This window comes from Molossus molossus, unplaced genomic scaffold, assembly GCF_014108415.1.
Source record: "Molossus molossus isolate mMolMol1 unplaced genomic scaffold, mMolMol1.p scaffold_m16_p_1, whole genome shotgun sequence".
Classification (NCBI taxonomy): Eukaryota; Metazoa; Chordata; class Mammalia; order Chiroptera; family Molossidae; genus Molossus; species Molossus molossus.
Genome location: NW_023425344.1, coordinates 126,990,095 through 127,014,229, shown reverse-complemented (window position 1 = coordinate 127,014,229; position 24,135 = coordinate 126,990,095). Strand labels below are relative to the sequence as shown.

The 24,135-nt window shown below is 36.3% G+C and overlaps 1 protein-coding gene and 1 pseudogene across 8 annotated transcripts in view; one reads left to right on the top strand and one right to left on the bottom strand.

The window, feature by feature from the left end:
• Nucleotides 1–24,135, bottom strand: part of PARD3 (par-3 family cell polarity regulator) — an 823,714-nt gene that overhangs the window by 374,302 nt on the left and 425,277 nt on the right. The window lies entirely within an intron of this gene.
• On the top strand, nt 2,943–5,653 carry LOC118639339 (annotated as a pseudogene).

Genomic DNA, 24,135 nt, shown 5'->3' with positions numbered 1-24,135 from the left:
GAAAGTCCCAGAATATAGTGTAAAAGCCTAGAAGATCAGAGACCAGTTCACACTAGAGTAGCAGGATGAAGAGGCATGGGACATCAATCTCCATGAGAAAAAGATATACATTTTTACCATTTTACTTGAGGATAAACAATATTTCACCATTATTAATTTTGAAGGGCCTTATAAGAAAATATTTTGCAGTCCAAAAGTCCTACACCTCATTAATTTAAATTGTTAATAAACAACCTGGCCGCTTTGGCTCAGCGGTTACAGCATTGGCCTGCGGTCCAGAGAGACCCAGGTTCAGTTCCCGCTAAGGACACATACTCTCCAAAAAAAAAAAAAAAAAAAAGTACGTAAATTGTTAATAAACAAGAGCAACACATGGGTTATAAAACAAACTCCACTCGTGTAAATATTTATTAGAGTTTGCACTGGTTTATTATTTTCCAATGCAATATTATAACTTCACAAATAAAATAGTTATTAACTTACTTAAAACCAATCAGTAATGTGGATAAAGTAAATAGTTTTCAAAAAAATCTTGATTTCATTCCTTTTTCTAGTTGAATTAATGAAGCAAAAGCCAGTTGGTAGATTTCCTCAGGTTCAAGAGATTGTATTCTCTCAAACAGAATGAAACCTATTAATATGTTTGACACAAGTACAACGATCATTAGTCTAAATGTTCAATTTTAAATCACTAGTCTGAATGCTACATTTTAAATTATGGTTCAAAAGGTTATAATCAATTTAGAGATTAACATTAATAAAACTGATTCGCTGTGTATTATTGCACTGTCCTTAATGTCCAGAATGTGTTACAAATGCCAAACAAAAATTAAGATATTAAACAAGTACACTAATTTAAAGTAGTAAACATGTGTTATATTTGGTATAGCACCTTAGCATTGGGTAAAAAAGTGGATTCTGCATACAGAATAATTTTGAAAAAGTATGTAACCTTTCTGTTTTAGTATACTCATTTATAAACTGGGAAGGTAGTAGTCTATACCAAGTTTCTATGAGGATCAAAGAGTTAATTAATGTAAAATACTGTAACACTACCTCATAACTATTAAGTGATAGATGTTCAATAATGCCTTCTACAAAAATAAATAAAAATAAAACTTGATGTATAACATATTATTTGGTTTTAAAAATAAGTCTGTGCCCAGGCTGGGTGGCTCATTTGGTTGGAGCATCATCCTGTGCACCAAAAGGTTGTGGGTTTATCCCCCAGTGTCTGGGCACATATGGAGGCAATTCATCAATGTTTCTTCCTCAGATCAATGCTTCTCTCTCTCAAACATATCCTTTGATAAGATAAATAAACAAACAAACACATAAATAAAATAAGTCTATGTCCTATCTCACACCGAACAAAAGTTTGGTTACAGTAAAGTCTGCCATGCTCTCCAAGACAAACATGTACTGATATGAGATGAGTTCTACCTTTTCACCTTACGTTTGGTATTTCCTTCCAGTTTGTTCAAATCACAAAGGTTTTGTTTATATAGTAACAAAATATAAATATTTTAAATAATGTGTGATTTTATCTCAAAGTTTACACAAAGAAACCACTTTTTTTTCTAAAGTTCAATTGTTTTTTCTTTATTGACTTTTATAGAGAGAGGAAGGGAGAGGGAGAGAGAGAAACATCGATGAGAGAGAACATCGACTGGCTACCTCCTGCATGCCCCCAACTGGGCATTGGACCCACAACCTGGGCATGTTCCCTGACTGAAAATCGAACTGGTGACCTCTTGGTGCATGGGTCAACATTCAACCACTGAACCACACCAGCCGGGCCAAAGAAACCACTTTTAATGATCTACTATTTAATCAATTCACTTATCATAACACATTTTAGAAATCCAGTAACTATGAATTTCTAAATACAAATATTTCAATATTTAGTTTATTTTCTTTGAAAAAAGACAAAAATAGCATGTTTCAAATGATGATCATTAGCCCCTACCAATTTGGCTCAGTGGATAGAGCCTCAGCATTCAGACTGAAGGTTCTCGGGTTCAATGCCCAGCCCCAGTAAGGGTTATGCAGGAGGCAACCAATTGATGTGTCTCTCTGACATTGATGTTTCTCTCTCTCTCCCTTCCCTACCTTCCACTCTGTCTAAAAGTCAATAGAAAAATATCCTCAGGTGAGAATTAACCAAAAAAATCAAATGATGATCATTTTAAGGTACTAAGTGCCAAATTGATTTCTAAAAGGATCCAACCTATTGGTATCAACACCAGCCTCATATCACACTGTCCATCTCACAGATTTTATTGCTCTATTGGAAGAGAATTCTCCATCAAACTCTTGCATATTTGCATGTCTTAAAAACAGAGACAGTATCTCCTTCTCAAGTCCCAAGCAAGGGGTAGGCATCTTTACTGCTCATTATAAACAAGTTTCCTCAGCTCAGTGTTCCTCTCCTGTAACAATAACCCACAGAGTGTACACACCTCTACCTGTGCCCATTGGTGACAATTCCATAAGTTTGGAGGAGTGAAGGCAATTGAACCAAATATACTGAGGCTGCTGTGCTGAAAGTAATAAAATCTTTCATCTCTGACCCAGGAGTTTCATGTCTTCTGAAAGCTTCCATAAAACTGTGTCAGTCTAACTTGTTGGTTGGCATATAAGATAAAAATCTTCTCAATTCCTGACTGACTGTCATGACTCACATACTACCACCACCACCACCATCTGATCAGCAAGAAGTCTTGTTGTGTCCCTCCCTATCCAGCCATCTAGTAGCTCCTAGCCTAGTGTCTGACCCCAGCATGGAGGGGGTCCTGATGCTGATGAGGGGTAACACCAGTGCTGTAAGGTAAAGGTAACCACAGTCATGCCCCCACTGCCCATCTCCCCTTCTGCCCTCACCCTGCACCCACAGTGGGTAAGGAGGGTCTGCCACCTTAGCTTGAGGCTGGCTCCCTGAAATGAAGCCAGAGTGCAACCTGAGCTGCTTGATTGGCCCCTTCAAGGATGAGGACAAGGAGCTGGAGGCAGAAGAGTAGGAGGAGGAGGAAGAAATGAGCCACTTATGGGTCAGGCCAGAATCAGAGGATGAAGAAGTGTATCTGATTAATCTCTCTGAGTTGATCCAATATATCGTGTTCCGTTTGCCAAGGCTACTTAATAGATGCATCTACCATTAAAGTCGTCCCTTGCCACTTCGCACTTTGATTTTCGCAGCTTCACTCTATCGCGGTTTTTTCAAATATATTCATTAAAAAGTTGATCAAGACAGTAAAGATGATACAGCACACGCTGGTTGTCTGAGTCAATTATACACCCCTGTATTACAATTAAAATGAAAATTACTGTACATATAGACTATAGGCCTATGTATTCGAGCACCCCCGCAAATCCGTCAATGCCAGGTACAACCGCTCGACCACTCCTTGTGTGTGGGCGATAACTTTTTTCCAAAAAATTGGGTGTGGTGAAACCAAGCCAGTCAGAGCATGCTGTTCACTGATTGGCTATCCTATCCTATTCCCATCCTGACCACTGATTGGATCAGCCTCATGCAAGTTTGTTTCTCTCATACACGCTTCTACATCACTAGCCATCAGAAGCATCTTTGCTCTTGTGTTTGCGACTTCTGAGAACTTTTATCTAAGCCTCATGATGGCTCCTAAATGTGTTGCTTCTTCTAAGCCATCTGACGATGAAACTAAGTACTGGAGGAAGATGTTTACCATCCAGGAGAAAGTGAAACTCTTGGATATGATCAAAGATGGGAAGAAAATCATGGAGGTTGCCTGCCATTACGACTTGAATGAGTCTATCATTTGCTCCATCCATAAAGATAAAAAGAACATCCATGCAACGGCTACTGTCTCTTTCAACAAGAAAGCAAAGCACGTTGTGACAAGTAGTAATAAGTTCATAGTGAAAACGGAGTTCGCCCTGGCATTTGGATCAGTGACAGCAGCAAGAAAAACATTCTGTTGGATTCGCTGGTCATTGGGGAGAAGGCGAGGCAGCTCCATCAGCGCTTTACTGCAGACAAACCTCAACCAGGACCCTCTTCTGCAACGTTCATGGATTTCACAGTGAGCAAGGGTTGGTTCGAAAAGTTCCAGAGGAGGTATCATCTGAAGAGTGTTGTTCTCCATGGAGAAGCTGCCTCTGCTGACCAGCCTGCAGCAGAGGACTATGTGAACAACACGCTCCAGAATATCCTTGAGGAGGGCAAGTATCATCCAGAACATGTGGATAAGCTGCTGGAGACACATTCCGATCCCTTAACTGATGAGGATTTGGTGGAGATGACTAAGTCTGTGAGTGAGGAGGAGGAAGAGTAGCCAGAAGTTCTTGGGGGTCAGGAGGAGAAAGCTGGCCTTACACTTGAGCGTCTCTCGCGAGTAGTGAGAACTATTAAGATGGTACAGGACATGACTGGCGAATGGGACCCACAAATAATGCGTGCTTTGCGGTTCCGGAATGCACCTGATGGAGGGATAGAACCCTACAAAATCCTCCTCACGCATATGAAAAGACAGCGCCAGCAACTGCCTATCATGATGTTCTTCAGCCTCGCACCCAGACACCCACTGCCTACTCCTAGTGCTCCTTCAGTGGAAGAAGATGAAAACAACATACCTGCTGAATATATTGCACCACCTAAAGACACTCCTACTGAGGTTGTGCCTTCAGAGGAGCAATAACTTTGCTCTTCTTTGCTGTGCAGTACATCTCTTCATCTACATCGCTTCATCACTGAATAACTTGCACTGTTTTCATAGGTTAGTGGTTGAGTGTAAGAACTGTATGTGTAATTAAATGTACAATAATAATACGATATTTGTAAATCTGTCTTATTTTCTCTTATTTTGTCTAATATACTGGGTAATATGAGTGTAATGGTGACTAAAGGGTGTTATTTCATGTCTAGAGGGTTCTAATAATGTTAAAAAAAAAGTATTTAGAAGGTCATAAACAGGTTTTCTGTGCTCTGCAAAGATATTTGATTTATAAAGAATCCTACTTCACGAAAATTCATTTATTGCTGTTGAGTCTAGAACTGATTAACCGTGATAAATGAGGGCCGACTGTATTTTGTAAAAGCTGCACCATAAGACATTTTTACCATAGCAACAGATGTCCAAAATGCAACATAGTATACATCAAACACAACCTCTTCATAACATAGGGTTGGACCGACAGTTACAAGCATAGTGATCAATCTAAAGGAATGAGGGGAAAAAAAGCAAATGTAGGATTTCTACAAAGAAAGAGGTCTAGAAATACCTAAACCTGCTGACCCACAGCCAGTCCCTTCATGCAAAGGAAGATCTAAGAGTCTTAGACTCAGTGTTCTGAATTCCACCTGAACTTGATATGTCTTGATTACTAGAGTTCATTGGTGCAAATGAAGGCAGGGGACATTTTAAGCCACTGGAAAAGAAGCTTGTCCATGTTTCAGGAGAAGCAACTACTGGGCATATACAAATATTTTCAGAAGAAAAATGGATCTTGATCCAGTTTGTCAGACAGATATCATCTGTGGTGATTACTTGTTGGAGCCGTATCAAACTCTAAGGGAAATATCACATGCAGTAGGTGGTGCAGCAATGCAGGATGGTCTCTGATCCTTCATTATCATTATGGTCTTATAGTTTCTCCTCTGAAAACTACTTGAAGATTCTAGGAGTCTTAGGAGGGAGGAGGGAAACAAAATAAGGTGGCATCTATAGGACTGTGTCTCACCAGAGATTTTCACGAAACGTAACTGCTACCATTTTGTGCCGAGAAATAACATTTATTTTCAGCACCAAGCATCATACCATTTATTTATAAGTACAACTTGGAATGATGGAAAGCATCTGTTTTACTAACAACTATATAAAAAAAGCATCCATAGCTCGGGATGAAAATTTCAAAGTACTAAAATTTTAAATTCCTTGTGATTTCAAAAACTTTGATATTGATTTTGTTTCCTAATCTTTGATGTAAATCAGCTACTTTTTTCTTCAGTGAGCCATATCCCTTTTAAATTGGTGTTTTGGATTCTGCTCTCTGGAATGGTATCAGTTGTGCGGAACAGAGTATGATTTATGAAGGCTCAAAGCCAGCTTTGTTTAGACTATAAAGACTGTACTCCTAAAACAAAGACTAAAACTATCGTTCACTTTTGTGTGTTGCCACATATTTTGAACATCTTTTTTTCTTTTTTTTTTAATCAGCAACACTACTAAAGAGATGTTATTCACTTCTAAAAGGGAACAATTATGATTATTCTATGTGATGAGACTGTATCCTGCATGGTTTATGGCCCATACCATAACCCTTCAGTGCAATAAAGACTTTTTAACATACCTTACAAGAAGAAGTGCCTGTTTCCAGTAACATTTTCATTCCTAGACAGTTAATTTGATTACGTAGTATAATTATTGATACCTTGTAAAGACACTGTTTCTGAGTGTAATAAAAAATTTGAGAAATTTACAAAATAGTTATTCATTATTTCTTCAGAAAGTTAATGTTTATTTTTCCATTACTTTGTCACTGGGATAAAGAATATAGATATTTGAAAACTTACTCACATACAAAGATTTCAGTTTTAAACATTATTTGCCTAAGATTAGCATTTTGATAGCTCTCTAAAAGAAATATTTTACAGACCCTATTTCACTACAAAATTTCCAAGTCTTTTTTTTTTTTTTATTTTATCCTCATCCTAGTACGTTTTTACATTCATCTTCAGATAGCGCGGGAGAAAGAGAGAGACAAAGAGAAAGAGAGAAACATTGACGTGAGAGAAACATCAAGTGGCTGCCACCTGCATGACCCCACTGGGGCCAGGGACAAACTGCAACCGAGGTATGTGCCCCTAGCAGGAACTGAACCCAGGACTCTCTGGTCCTCGGGCTGATGCTCCAACCGCTGAGCCAAACTGGCCAGAACAAAATTTCCAAGTCTTTATAGAAACAATTACAATTAGGTAAGACTGGCAATTGTTCTATAAAAGATTTGTTAATTGTGTATAAATCTCTTCAAAAATTAAATGAAAATTTAATAAAGAAGTCTTATTGCTATTCTATTTGAATTTAGGATTACTATTGAGGTTGAACATATCATCGTACTTATGAAATGTTTCATTTTCATCATATGTAAAATGGAGGTGGTAATACAAGAAAAAAGTACTTGATATAAGGAATTTGCATCGTTCATTGCTTTCCTTCTGGCTTTAATAAGGACACACACTTCTTACTTCCTACCACCTGTCCTTTCATTCATGTCTCAAAGGATATTAACTGTCTGTTCTTAGAGGTAACCTTTAGAAATATTTCCAACCAAAAACGGTCTAGAGGAAAGAACTGTTTAGGAGTGGTGATTGCATAGTGTTCATTTCAACATACCAAAGTTTCTTGAATCAGAGAAATGAATTAAATGCTGGAAAATCATTTCATTAGATTTAATAACCCCATCATTTGCTTTCGATTATACAATCTGATTAATTATGTCAGTACTCTTGGTTTCCCTAGGTCATTCCCTGAGGATATAATTAAATCTGGAACTTACAATTTGCAAATGCACTAAAAAATCTCAGCTCATTTTATAGAAAAGATTATCTTATCAATATTTACCAGAAAGTGATGGCTTCAGAGTAAGAGATTCATTACAATTTCTAGTATAAGTGAATGTATAAATTATATATAAGACAAATAAAAAATATAAAATACAACAGACACTAGTTATTTTCAGATACAAAAATAAAAGATTTGAAATATTTATTTAGATTATACTCAGGGACAGAAAACTGTTTTATTCTTGAAATATTTACTCCTAAAATGAAGATTATGTTGTTGGCTAAATTGTTCTTCAAATAAGAGACCAGGTTAAACTGCACTACTAGTAGTGGGAACTTTCTCTCTTGAAAAAGTTTATCAGGCAGTACATTCATTCAGCAGAAATAGGCTTTGTAACTAATTACAAACTAAAAGAAAAATTTACTTATTAGACAGTAAGTATATATATATTTCTGTTATTGGTTTTTAGAGAGAGAGGAAGTGAGAGGGAGAGAGATAAAAACATCGATGAGAGAGAGAGAACATTGGTTGGCTGCCTCCTGCATGCCCTACACTGGAGATCAGGCCCACAACTTGGGCATGTGTCCTGACTGGGAATCGAACCCGTGACCTCTTTGTACATGGGTCGATGCTCAACCACTGAGCAACACCAGCCAGACAGTAAGTATATATATTTTTTAAAAGCCACACATATCCACTTAATGCCATCACTCCAGAGAATATGTAATGTTTAATGTGTATGAACAATGTACAGTATCTTCAGATAATGACAAAGCAAAGAGAAATACATACAGAAACCTTTGATACTTTTCCTGTAAAGTCAGCTCCACCTTTGTTATTAAGATTAGCTTGTCAGGGGCAGAATGACCCACCCCCCTACCGTGGCCCTGCTTATTTGAGAAATCTTTTGAATAGCAAATACTATTTCCTATTCAAAACCTGGAATCTGTCATTAGGCAATTTCTAAAATAAGTCTCCCATCTCTTTCATCCTGGTTCTGCTTTCTCTCTGTGATCCCTCATTGCCTGATTCAGGGATCTGTAACAGCTGGTGGTATTTCTCAGGTTCTGGCCATCCCTAGGTATTGAATATAAAATCCACTTCTCACTGACCACACCATTTTGTCTCTGTTCGGTATCATTGTGAAAATCATTTCCACGTGAGAATTCTTTGTAAAAATGAAATTGCAGGGGTTTTTTAGTGTGCCTATAAATATCCTTGAGGGTAGCAGGTCAGATATTAATAAAATTACAACTTCTTAAACAAATCATCAAATCATGTGAAACATTGTGATTCTACTAATAATGTTGCTAAGGTCAAAGTAGTTAAGTCACAAAATTGTCTAGGTCAAAGAAAGGTACAGTTACAGACCTCATTTCTTCTGACATTATAAAGAAATACCATCAAGTTACAAATCATGGGTTATGAACAGAACCACATATACAGCCCTCCACATGTCTAAGGCAGGTCCTCTATGGTGCACCCCTCTATGGTGCAGGTGTCTTCTCAGTGCACTAAAACTCTATGACACTTCTAACAATAAAACACCCCAAAGAACACTCAGCCGTGCCTTGCTTCTGTCCTAGGACTGGAAAATTTTAAAGGGTCAAATCCTGAGATTTATATCAAAGCAATACAAAAGACTGGGAAAATGTAACCTGAAAAGACTTACCCAAGTACCCCTCCTAATCACAACTTGAGCTGGCTGAAGATGTAATATATATAACCAGGATTGCATTGATAAATGTCTAACAACTGGCTCTCGAAAAGAAAAGGAAAAATCCTGATTTTGTAGTGCTTGTCAAAACCTGTGATACAAATTCCTCCCTCTCCCATGGCAAATTTCAAGCTACTGACATGTCACTGAACAGAGTCAGAAAGATATATGCATCATCAGGTAAGGGGCAGCTATGTGAAGGATTACTAAAGTGGCACTGAGTACTATTAGAACGAAAGAGTTCTTAAAGAGTAATGAATAAAGTATATCAGGAATATAAAGTATCAACACTGCTTCTGACACTTATTCACACTGGACCATATGATTGCTTAGTTTTATTTTATATTCTAATAGTCCTATTCATATATTAGGTGTTTCAATATTATTAGAATCAACTAACAAATAAATTACTATCAACCCATACATTCGTAACAACCACCACTACTTTTACAGCAAAGGACAATTCTTATCTAAAACTGAGCCTGAATTGCAAAAGGCTGGTTAGAAAGGGTTTAGGCATCTGCTACCTCTGCAGTGAATAAGTGAGACCACAGAAAGGCATCATCCCCTTGGAGGGTTAATAGCTTAGGGTGCAGAGCACAGGTTGCATTTCACCCCAATTCTCCCCTTCAACAAGACGTCTAAAAGCAGTGGCATAGAGCATAAAATGGCTTTTCAGTGCTTAGGACCTGTTAAGTACATACATTCTGAACAAAGCATTTCCATCTTATGGTTATTTCAGTTAAACATTGAAAAGAAACTCATATGGAGCAATTGCCTCCGAGGATAAAGACGGGAAGAAAAAGAAAAAATAAGAGTGCTAATCCATTAAATATCATTATAAATGTACCAGGAACTATGCATATGCTGTTCTTGTTTACAAAATAGAGAACTTCAGCCCAGAGTGGTTAAATAACCCATCCTTCACCACACAGCTGCTAATCACAGACCTTACCAGCACCATAAGGCACAAATGCAAAACAAGTTTACTGGGGAACATCTCACAGGTAGGTCAGGAGCAGAGCACCCACAATCACCTTTTTTGTCATTTCAGTCAGCTATGCTATGAACAGACGTAGCTGGAGTACCTGCACCATAATAAGGGGTCCAGGAGAACAGCTGCAGAAACCATTATTATTAATGAGCAACAATAACTCCCTGGTTAAATGAGGCTAGGTCAGGAAAAAAACACCCTGCAAGACAGTGGTTCTCAACCTTTCTAATACCGTAACCCTTTAAGTACAGTTCCTCATGTTGTGGTGACTCCCAACCATAAAATTATTTTTGTTGCTACTTCATAACTGTAATTTTGCTACTGTTATATCTTAGGTGACCCCTGTGAAAGGGTCATTTGACCCCCAAAGGGGTTGCAACCCACAGGTTGAGAACCGCTGCTGCAAGAGCTCAGAAGTACTTTCAGTGAGCACACCAGGATCAGGCTTTCCTCAGACATCTTTGCACTCAGTTCCTGAGTTCCCCGAGAATGAATGCACTGGGTTACTAAGGTAACAACCTAATGCAAAATGAAACTGAAAACATGGCCAGACCCTTACAGATATTCGCATCAGCATCCATTTGGTGGAAACAGGATGTGGAAGGTGAAACTGGAAATAAGTAGAAGTGGCTGCAGATGAAATAGCACCTAAGTTTGAGGCTTTATATTTATTCCTTCAATAAAGATCATAAGTTGGGATGGTGAAATTCTTTGTATTTCATGAGCTGCAATGGTCAATATTCAGATAAGAATTTTACTTTGCAATTTAAAAGAAAACGAAAAGAACTTAAATTGCATACAATTTCCTTTCCTCAAAATTTTTATTTTGGAAAAATTTCAAACCTTCATAAAATTGAATATACTCAAAACAACATATCCTTTATCTAAGTTCACGAAGTGCTAACATTTGTCTGTACTCTCTTCTTGAATCATTGAGATTATGTTGTCATAAAAATTCCTAAAGGTGATTTAAAAATAATACATTATTTTAAAAAATGAAAAATGGAATTCGATCTTCTAAGTTTATTTAAATTTGGAGAAATTTGTGTAAGGAAATGATGACAGCATATATCTTAATGGTTTACAACTGTATTTATTTCTGTGCAGTTTTTGGGATGTTTGGGGGGGGGGAGAGGGAGAGAAAGATTAAGTTTAAATTGCAAAAGATTAGAAATTTAGGCCACAATATTCCATAGGTACTTTTTCAATACAGTACAAATAAAAACATCTCTGGTTTAACCGATCATAATGTAATTTTATAAAAGTTTCCACAGAGGGAAATGATCAATCTAAAAAGGTTCTCAAAGTATGTATGTGGAAAGTAACAAGGCAGGTCTAAAATCAAATAATAAAGAATAAATATGTAACTTTTGTTTAGTAAAAGTATATCTATAAAAGCTTTTCTCAAGTCTAAAAAAACTGTTCTATTTCTTTTTTTTTTTTTTATCCTCACCCGAGGACATTTTCCCACTTTTTTGTTCAGGTAGAGTGGGAGGGAGAGAGAGGAACACAGAGAGAGAGGGAAACACCGACGTGAAGGGACACATCGAGTGGCTGCCACCCGCACGACTGACCAGAGCTGGGGACAAACTGCAAGCGAGGTACGTGCCCTTCGCGGGAACCGAACCCGGGTCTGTCAGAACCGCAGGCTGGCGCTCCAACCGCTGAGCCAAACCGGCCAGGGCTCTATTTCTTAAATGTACACAAATATTTAGCTGTATTAATTCCAAAATAAGTATAATTTTATATGCCAGATGGATAATAAACATGAAGAATTAAAAATTAAAATTTTAGTGTTTATCAATGAAACCTTTTAAGACAGTGAACTACCGTGGATGGTGCTCATTAAATATTCTTTATTTTAGACATTATCTACATTCTTTTTTTTTTGAATCCTCACCCGAGGACATTTTTCCATTTTTTGTTCTGATAGAATGGGAGGGAGAGAGAGGAAGACAGAGAGGGAGAAACATCGATGTGAAGGGACACATCGAGTGGCTGCCACCCGCACGACCAACCAGGGCCAGGGACAAACTGCAACCGAGGTACGTGCCCTTAGCGGGAACCGAACCCGGGTCTCTCTGTACCGCAGGCCAACGCTCCAACCACTGAGCCAAACCGGCCAGGGCAACATTATCTACATTCTTAATGGGAATATAAAATAAATTTATTCTATCAGACTTAATTTTATAAATGGGAACAAATAAATTAAAGGTCTATGTAAATATCATGATTAATGCTCTTCAGAAAATTACCTTAATCTGTTTCAGAAAAACTTTTTTTAATATGTTTTTATTGCCTTTTTTTTTTTTTTTTAAGAGAGAGAGAGGAAGGGAGAGAGAGATAGAAACATTGCTCTCTCAGTCCATGGGACAACGCTCATCCACTGAGCCACACTGGCCAGGCTGTTTTAGAAATCTTTGATTTACTAGTCTTTATTGAGTGACCACCTTCAAATGATGGCACAAGAGAAAATGATGATTATCAGGTTGTGTTCTATTTTCAGAGGGCAAGTGATTCCAATCTGGTTCTCTGAGATTGCATTAAACTGTTTAATAAAGTGTCCATCAGTAGATGGGTAGATTAAAAGAATGTGGAATACCACTCAGCCATAAAAAAGAAGGAAATCTTACTTTTTGCAATAGCGTGGATGGACCTAGAGAGTATTATTCTAACTGAAATAAGCCAGTTAGAGAAAGACAAGTACCACATGATTTCTAACAAAGTGGAGGCAGATTCATCAATACAGTGAACAGGATTACAGCTGTCAGAGGGGAGGGGGTTGGGTGTTGGGTGAGATGGGTGAAAGGATTAAGCAAAGAAAAAGAAAAAGGAAAAACTCATGGACACAGACAACAGTATGGTGATTGCTAGAGGGAAGAGAGGGTGAGGGAGATAAAAAAGGGTCAACAGGGGATAGATCATGATGGAAGGAAACTTGACTTGGGACAGTGAACACACAATACGATATATAGATGATGCCCCGTAGAACTGTATTCCTGAAACTTATGTAATTTTATTAACCAATGTCAACCCAATGAATTCAGCAAAAAAATAAATAAATAAAGGAGAGAGAGAAAAGACTGCATTTATAAGATTGAATATTAAAAAATAGAATAATTTTCACTTAAAATATTAATTTAAAATTAATCAAGTAATTTTTTAAGATGATGGCTGTTAGGAAGGAAAACAAAAGAGAAGTAATTCAAACAAACATTACTTAACCCAAATGAAACCAACCCACCTCAGTTTTGGAGTGTACGTGTCTCATTAGTAAATTTTCATGTTATAGGAAGTGTTTTCCCACCATTATGTCATCTCATAAAAGGTAAACTAGTGCCAAAGTATATAGAATTAAAATTAGAAAGTTTCATTTCACCTCTACAATTCCACTCCAAGTCTTCTCTTTAAAATTAATCATGATTGCAATTTAGAAAACATCTCTCCAATTACCTTTTTATGACTTTATATACATACTATGTCCTTATATTCAGGTATAATTTTTATATGAAATAAAACATATTATACATACTCTGTAAAACTTGTTCTTTATACTTAACAACATGTCTTGGAAATCTTTCAATACCTATATAGATACTGTTACCTCAATTGTTTTAATGGCTACTGAGTGCCTCATGGTCCAAATATAAAATAAGTAATGGAGCTATTCCTCCATTAATAAACAATAATAACTTGATTCCAGTATTTTTCTACTGCAACAATTAACACACTTATTCATGTGCAAATATTTTTATAACTATCTTCCCATTAAAATTTTTTAAATCAAAGATAGAGATGGCCAAATACACTTTATAAAAGGCTTCATCTTCTGGGCCATGTCCTTCAGGACAAATACCTTTCTGACCAAGAAATGGCTGTTGCCTAGCTCAGTCTGTTACATACTGTACATGTACAATAAGCCTTTTGGAATTGAATTGCTACACATTTACAGAAATAATATAGACTATGATTGTGAATTTAAAATGTGTATGTATAACATTCATGTAGCATTAATTCCCCCTATTTGTATCTGCTGTCTCAAATGCTGACATTAAAAAAATATGCCCTGGTCGGTTTAGTTCAGTGGTTAGGAGCATTGGCCCCACCCACTGAAGGGTCTCCGGTTTGATTCCCAGTCAAGGGCACACATACCTAGATTGCAGGATTGCTCCCTGGCCCCAGTCGGAGTCATGGGGGAGGCAGCCAATCAATGTGTCCTTCTCATATCCCCCCATCAAAAAAGAAATCAATGGAAAAATATCCTCGGGTGAGGATATAGTATGGATATATATATCCTATATCCATATAGGATATATATATATATTTATATATAGGATACATATATATAGGATATATATACTATGTACATATATACACACACATTTATGTATATAGTATATATACACACACACACACACACATATTTTAACATTGTTCAACATGAATTGTTACCCTTCAATCTATAATTTTAAAATTTGAAACAAATTTAACTTTTTGAAATGATCCCAAGATTAAATTTAATCTGATGTGGCAAATACCAGTTTTTGCTATTATCAATTTCTATGAATCATATATAACTGAAAACCAGGCATCCATGTTTTTTTAATTCAGATATAATTGACATATAACATTATAAATGTCAGGTATACAATATAATGGTTCAATATTTGCATAAATTCTGAAATAATCAGCAAAATAAGTCTTGATAATTAACATCCATCACCCCACATAGTTATGAAATTTTTCTTTCTTGTGATGAGAACTTTTAAGATCTACCTACCCTCTTAGCAACTTTCAAATATACAACACAGTATTAACAATAGTTACCATGCTGTACATTATAACCCCAGGACTGCTTTATTATATAACTGAAAGTTTGTAGCTTTTGATCATCTTTAGCTATTTCGCCACACTCCATACCCAACCTGTGATAACCAATCTATTCTCTGTATCTGTTTCTTTTTTTGTGTTTTGTTTTTTAGATTCCACATATAAGTGAGATCATAGTATTTGCCTTTTTCTGACTAATTTCATTTAGCATAATGCCTCAAGGTCCAACCATGTTGTTGTAAATGACAGTATTTCCTTAATTTTTATGGTTCAATAACATTTCATTATGTATGTGTGTGCATGTGGGGGGTGTACACACATACATACTTAAGTTGGACACTTAAGTTGCTTCCAAGTCTTGACTATTAAAATGACACAATGAACATGGAGGTGCATACACCTTTTTGAGTCAGTGTTTTTGTTTCCATGGTCTTTAGTTTAGTGTATGAGCATAGAAATCACTACTTCTTATAGTAGACACTAGGTACAAATTTAAAGTAAGAACCTGATCAAAGCCATGAACTGTTTTCTTAGGAGCAAGCTCATAAAACAACATATATTCCTATGAATTCAGGAAGTTCTCATCCATCTATCCACTTATTTATTTGATGCCTGTGATGTATCAAACACTGTCCTAGGCATTCAGGAAACAAATATCCAAAACAGATGGTACTTTTGCCTTCTTAAAACTTAGATTTTAATAGGAACCAAAAATACACAGTAAATGTAATAAGTAAATTATATGTGTGTAAGAAAGTGCTATTAAAAAACAGAGTAAGGTACATAGATACATAAATCATATTGATGGTTGCCAGATGGGAGAGGGGCTGGAGGACTGGGTGAAAGCAGTGAAGGGATTAAGAAGTACCAATTGCCAGTCACACAACAGTTATAGGGATGTAGAGGACAGCATTGAGAATATAGTCAGTAATATTCTAATAACTGTGTACAGTGCCAGGTGAGTACTTGAAATATCAGGGTGATCACTTTGTAAAGCATATGGTTGTCTAATCACTATGCTGCACCTCTAAAAGTAATACAAAATAATACTGAATGTAAACTGTAATTTAAAAAAAAAAAAAGCAAAAAACAGAGTGAGGTAACGTAAAGCGGGAATGCAGAAAATGGAATGTAGTAGGAGCAGCAAGTTAAAATTGTAAACAGAGGTGTTAGTGATAAGGTGAAATTCCAGCAAAGACATGAAGGGCCAGAAGTGGTAAGCAAAAGGATGTCTGGGGAAGGAATATTCCAGGCAGAGGACCAGAGCAATGACACCAACAGAGCCTGTGCATGCCAGGAACAGACTTCACAGGCTACCCAAAACATATCCAGGAACACCCAGCCCACTCCTGGGAATCTCATTGTATGGAAAATCTATGTTTTTCTATGTAGTTACAATAACATAGATAATAATAGCATGGGCCTCTGAGCCAGAAGGACCTAGATTTAAATGCAACATACTGTACTTACTGTGTGACTTTTTGTATATTATATAACTTAAGACTCATGTTTTGCATCCTCAAAATGGGGATAATAATGCTAAACTCTGCCTCATAGGTTATGAGTAAAGACAATGTGCATAAAGAGCTTAACACTGAAGATCTAAGGCACAGAATGATTATTGTCAACAATACTTCATTTTAAATTAAAAAATCACTAAGAAACTAGAGGTTAATTTTTCTCACTACAAAAATGAAATAATTATATGTGATGTGATAGAGGTGTTAGCTAATACTTCAGTGGTCATATTGCAATATAGAAATGTGTTAAATCAACACTTTATACACCTTAAACATACACAATATTATATGCCAACTATATCTCAAAAAATAAATAGAATAAAGTAAGTTTTTAAAAGTTTAGCAAAGTAAAATTCAAGAAATTGTGGTTTTTATCATTAACGATAAATTACCCTAATGAAACACAAAATAAATACATACACACAATCCTGGAATTAAAAAAAAAAAAAGCCAGCCCATGTTTTTATAATATTTAAAATTGTATATATGAAAAGTGGAATATCAAGAAATTGAGTTATATATGCATATATGCATAACCCATGGGCACAGACAATAGTATGGTGAAGGCAGGGGGCTGGCAGTGGAAATGGGGCACAAGGGGTCAATTGGGGGAAAAAGGAGGGGCATCTATAATACTTTCAACAATAAATATACAACATGAAATAAATAAAACGTTAAAAAAAAATTGAGTTATATTACATCACGATTACCCAGGTTTTTCAGACCACCTTAAAATCACAATGATTTTTTTAGTTCATAGAATCATTATTACAGTTCAAATATTAACAACCAGGCAAATTTATAATCTCATGGAAAATTGAAAAGAAACCATGAAACCCTGGGTCCAATTTTTGTCCTCTTACTCATGGGAAGTCCCTAAGCAATATTATTCCAATAAAAAAGTAGCTCACCGCAGACTCAAGATTAACCTTTAAATCCCCTTTCATTTTGAAGCACACATATATATAAATTAGTAAGTGTTACATGCCATAAGATGTAATGATTTATACATTAACATCTAACCTAATAGTAGAAAAACAACAGAAGAAACTAAAATCTGGTGATAAACCATAATCTCATTATGTAAAGCTATACATGCAAAAGCTGAAAAATAAAATCACCATCCATATCATATAATCTTTTTTTTTTAAAAAAATTTCCCTTTATTGATTTTACAGACAGAGGAAGTAAGAGGGAGAGAGACATAGAAACAGTGATGAGAGAGAACATCAATTGGTTGTCTCCTGCATGCCCCCCATTGGCGATCAGGCCTACTGGGCATATGCCCTAACTGGGAATCAAACCAGCAACCTCTTGGTGCATGGGTCGATGCTCAACCACTGAGCCACACTGGCCAGACCATATCATATTTTCTAACACACAGACATAAAAATAAAAAGTTGCTAACATGAACAGAGATTGTAATAGTCAGAATCACTTGAGATAAGTATTAAGCTGAATGTTGTTTAATATATTCATAATAATTTGTTTTAAGAAATAAACAGCAAGATAGATACCAGTAACACAAAACTATTTAGGTCAGTAGAAACCAGAAGGGTCTTTGAAATACTCCAGGAGGAACTAATCAAATATGAAGTATGATGAAATTTGACTTATTAATGGAAAGGAATCAAAGTTCTCCTCAAGTTTAAATTTTGAGCAAACAGCCCTATCACATGAGTAGGTCATTTATTTCCATCAGCAGGCTGGAGGTCAACAACCCCTCCTTGTCATTAAAATAACAAAAACAAATACGTTCCTTCTTTCTCTTTGCATTCCATGTTTTAAATTTCCCATTTATTCCTCAACACCCCTAAAAATCTAATGTATGTCCTTGCATCCCATTGTAATTGCTGTGAGCTTTATTTTTTTAATCCTTACCTGAGGACATGTTTATTGATTTTTTTTTTTTTTTTTTAGAAAAAGGAGGGGTGAAAGAGCAAGGGAGAGAAAGAGAGAGAGAAATATTGATCAGGTGCCTTCCATATGTGCCCTCATAGTGAATCAAACCTGCAACAATTTTGGTATATGGGGCAACGCTCAAATCAGATCCATCAAGCCAGAGGTGTGAGCCATGTTTAATGTCTCAATCATAGAAAATCACATCCTGATTATTACCAAGACCAGTTGATTCTACCTCTTAATATTTATCCTTTCTATCTCCACTGCAACAGCCTGCGTTTAGGACATTACTTAGTCTCCTAACAGCCATTGTCAGTATATGTACTTTAATGGTAAAAAAAAATAAAAAGGTATTTTGAACCAATGGGATAGACCTGACCCCTCTGCTCCATAACCAATATTGTCTCCACAAATTACATATTTGTAGACTTTCACAACCTGGGCCCTATTTAAATTCTAATATACATCTTCTCCACACATGAACACAGCATGAGTAAGGATATCAACACCATAAGTAAAGACATAGAAATGTTGAAAATCAACCAATTGAAAATTAAAAACCACGAAGAAGATATCAAGAATGATATGTCAGAAATAAAGAACACATTGGAAGGTCTAAACAGCAGAGTAGAGGAACCTGAGGACTGGATCAGTGGAAGAGAAGAGAGGGTAGAAAAAATCAACTAATCAGAAAAACAAAAGAAAAAAACAATTAAAAAACAGGCAGATAGCTTAACAGAACTGTAGGACAACTGGAAACATAATAATATTTGCATCATAGGAGTCTCTGATGAAGAAGAAAATGAGCACGAGTTAGAGAATATCTGTGAAGAAATAGTGACAGAAAACTTTCCTAATTTGGTGAAGGAAGAAGGCATTCAAGTTCAAGAAGCAAAGAGAGCCCCAAGTAAGAACAACCCAAACAGGTAGACACCAAGACAGATAGCAATTAAAATGCCAAAAATTAAAGACAAAGAAAGAATCCTAAAAGCAACAAGAGATAAGTAACAGGTTACTGACAAAGGAACCCACATAAGGCTCTCAGCTGTCTTCTTAACAGAAACACTAAAGGCCAGAAGAAAATGGCACAAAGTAATCAAGGTCATAAAAAACAAGAATCTGAATCCAAGATTACTCTATCCAGCAATAATATCATTCAAAACAGGTCAAATAAAGAGCTTCCCAGATTTAAAAAAAAGGCTAAGGGAATACATTAGCACCAAGAAATGTTAAACGGACTGCTGTAATTAGTAAAAGAAATGGGAAGAAAAATAGAACCACACTAAACAAAAATGGTAATACATAACTACATATCAATAATCACCTGAAATGTAAATGGATTGAATGCTCCGATAAAAAGACACAGAGTACCTGATTGGACAAGAATGCATGACTCATCTATATGTTATTTACAAGAAACCCACCTCACAACAAAAGACTCACATAGGTTGAAAGTGAAGGGATGGAAAAAATTTTCCAACCAAAAGGAAAGGAAAAAAAAGCTGGGGTAGCAATTCTCATATCTGATAAAATAGATTTCAAAATGAAGGTCATAACTAGAGACAAAAAAGGCAACTACACAATATTGAAGGATCTGTCCAACAGGAAGACATAATCTTGGTAAACATATTTGCACCCAATATAGGAACACCAAAATACATTAAAAATCTTCTGGAGGACTTCAAAGGAGAAATGAACAGCAATACAACCATAGGAGGGGACTTCACAAACCCACTGACATCACTGGATAGACCCACTAGACAAAAAATTAGCAAGAAAACAAAGACTCTAAATGAAGCACTAGATCAAATGGATTTAATAGATATCTACAGAGAATTACACTCCAAAACTACAGAATTCACATTCTTCTCAAGTGCACATGGGACATTCTCAAAGGTAGACCACATGATAGGACACAAACTAAATTTCTACAAGTTCACGAAGACTTAAATCTTATCAAGCAGCTTCTCAGATCACAATGGCATCAAACTAGAAATCAATTGCAACAAGAACATGCAAAGACATTTGAACACATGGAGGCTAAATAGCATGTTATTAAACAATGAATGGGTTACCAAGGAGATCAAGGAAGAAATTTAAAACTTCCTGGAAACCAATGAAAATGAACACACAACAGTACAAAATCTATGGGATGCAGCAAAAGCAGTTCTGAGAAGGAAGTTCATAGCACTACAAGCCTACCTAGAGAAACAAGAAAAACTTCTAATACACTATCTAACCTCACAACTTAAAGAACTAGAATACAAACAAAAAGAAAACCCCAGAGCAAGTAGAAGGAAGGAAATAGTAAAGATCAGAGCAGAAATAAATGACACAGTGACCAAGAAAAAAAAATAAACAATTCAAAGAATAATGAAACAAAGAGCTGATTTTTCAAGAAGATAAACAAGATTGATGGAGGCTGCTAGCTAGGCTCACCAAAAAACAAAGAGAACCCAAATACATAAAATCAGAAATGAAAGGAGAAATAACAACTGACACCACAGAAAAACAAAAGACCGTTAACAAACAACTATGAACAATTATATGGCAACAAATTTGACAATCTAAGGGAAATGGACAAATTTCTAGAAACACATAGTCTTCCAAAACTGGACGGGGAAGAGATAGAAACCTTGAACAGACCAATAACAACTAAGGAAATTGAAGAGGTAATCAAGACTCTCCCAGCCAACAAAAGCCCAGGCCTGGATGGCTTCATGTGGGAGTTTTATCAAACATTCAAAAAAGAACGAACACCCATTCTCTTCAAACTATTTCAAAAAACTCAAAAAGAAGAAAGACTTCCAAACTCGTTTTATGAAGGCAGCACAATTTTAATCCAAAACCAAAAAAAGACATTTCAAAGTAAGAAAACTGCAGGCCAATATCCCTGATGAACATAGACGCCAAAATCGTGAACAAAATACTAGCAAATCGGATCCAGCAACACATCAAAAAAATTATTCACCATGACCAAGTGGGATTCATCCCAGAAATGCAAGGCTGGTACAATATTCACAAATCAATAAATGTGATACAACACATAAACAAAATGAAGAATAAAAACCACGTGATCATATCAATAGATGCTGAAAAAGCCTTCGATAAAATCCAGCACCCATTTCTGATAAAAACACTCAGCAATGTGGGAACAGAGCAATCATCTCTCGACATAATAAAGGCCATATATGAAAAACCTAGAGCCAACATCATACTTAATGGGCAGAAACTAAGAGCGTTTCCCTAAAGAACAGGAACAAGACAGGGATGTCCACTCTCACCACTCTTATTTAACATAGTACTGGAAGTCTTAACCACAGCAATCACACAGGAAGAAAATATAAAAGGGGTCAAAATTGAAAAGGAGGAAGTGAAACTGTCATTATTCACAGATGACATGATACTATACATAGAAAACCCCAAAGACTCTCAAAAATTTACTGGATTTAATAAATGAATTTGGCAAAGTAGCAGTATAGAAAATTAACGTCAAAAAATTGACGGCATTCTTATACACCAATAATGAACTCACAGAAAGAGAAACTAAGAAATCAATCACATTTACCATTGCGGCAAAAAAATTAAGATATCTAGGAATAAATTTAACCAAAGAAGTAAAGGACCTGTTTGCAAAAAACTACAGTACATTGAGAGGAAGAAATAGAGGAAGATATAAAAAGTAGGAGCACATACCTTGTTCATGGATTGGAAGAATTAACATCATTAAAATGTCCATACTACCCAAAGCAATCTATAGATTCAATGCAATCCCCATCAAAATACCAACGACATACTTCACAGAACTAGAACAAATACTTCAAAAGTTCATATGGAACCAAGAAGACCTCGAATAGCCACAGCAATTTTGAAAAAGAAGAACAAAGTAGGAAGGATCACAATACCAGATTTCAGGTTAGACCACAAAGCTACTGTAATCAAAACAGCCTGGTACTGGCACAAGAACAGGCATACAGACCAGTGGAACAGAACAGAGAACCCAGAAATGAAACCAAGACATTATGCACAATTAATATTTGACAAAGGAGGCAAGAGCATACAATGGAGTAAGGACAGCCTCTTTAATAAATGGTGTTGGGAAAATTGGACAGCTACGTGCAAAAAAATGAAACTAGACTATCAACTCACACCATACACAAAAATACACTCAAAAAGGAGAAAAGACTGAAATGTGACCCCTGAATCCATTAAAATGCTAGAAGAAAATGTAGGCAACAAAATTTCAGACATCATTCACAGCAGAATTTTCACTGATACATCACCTAAGGCAACAGAAACAAAGGAATAAATGAATACATGGGACTACATCAAACTCAAAAGCTTCTGCACAGCCAAAGAAACAACCATCAAAATGGAAAGGCAACCCACTGTATGGTAGAGCATCACTGCCAATGATATATCAGATAAGGGGTTAATTTCCAAAATATATAGAGTGCTCATACAACTCAACAAAAAGAGACAAAGAACCCAATTTAAAAATGGGCACAGGACCTAAATAGATACCTTTCCAAACAGGACATACAAATTGTCAAGAGACATATGAAAAAATGCTCAGTGTCACTAATTATCAGAGAGATGTAAATTAAAATGACTATGAGATATCACCTCCCACCTGCCAGTATGGCCACCATCAACAAATCATCAAACAACAAGTTTTGAGAGGGTGTGGAGAAAAGGGGACTCTAGAACACTACTGGTGGGAATGCAGACTGGTGCAGCCACTATGGAAAACACTATGGTGTTACGTCAAAAAATTAAAAATTGAATTGCCCTTTGATCCAGTGATCCCACTTCTAGGAATATACCCTAAGAAGCCTGAAACACTAAACAGAAAGAATATATGTAACCCCATTCTTATAGCAGCACTATTTATAATAGCTAAGATCGGGAAACTGCTGAAGTATCCATCAGTACATGAATGGATAAAAAAGCTGTGGTACATATTGTCCCTGGCCCTGGTTGGTTGTGTGGGTGGCAGCCACTCGATGTGTCCCTTTCGCGTCAATGTTTCTCTCTCTCTCTCCCACTCTATCTGAACAAAAAATGGAAAAATGTCCTCAGGTAAGGATTAAAAAAGAAAAGAAAAAGTTGAGGTACATATACACAATGGAGTACTATGCAGCTGTAAGAAAGAAAGATCTCTTATCCTTTGAGACAACATGGAGGGACCTGGAAAGTATTATCCTATGTGAAACAAGCCAAGCAGAAATAGACAAATACCACAGGGTCTCATTTATTTGTGGAATATAATGATTATAACAGTCTGAGTAATAGGGTAGAACCAGAGACGTGGAAGTAGGTTACAGACTGACAACCCTAAGAAGCGGGGGTCATGGGGGGAGGGAAGAGATAAACCACAGAACTTATATGCATGTACGCATAACCAATGGACATGGACAACAAAGGCGGGGACAGGGTGGGGGAGGGAAGTGGAGGAGGGTGTCAATGGGGAAAAAAAGGAGAAACATCTGTAACAAATATAAATAAAATAGATAAATATTTTTTTTAAAAGTGAGTCCATAAAATATGGTTTACAATCACCTCTTTCATATATCTAATTTCCACATATTTAAAAATCTATTGCTGGGCTCTCTATTCTGTTCCAAT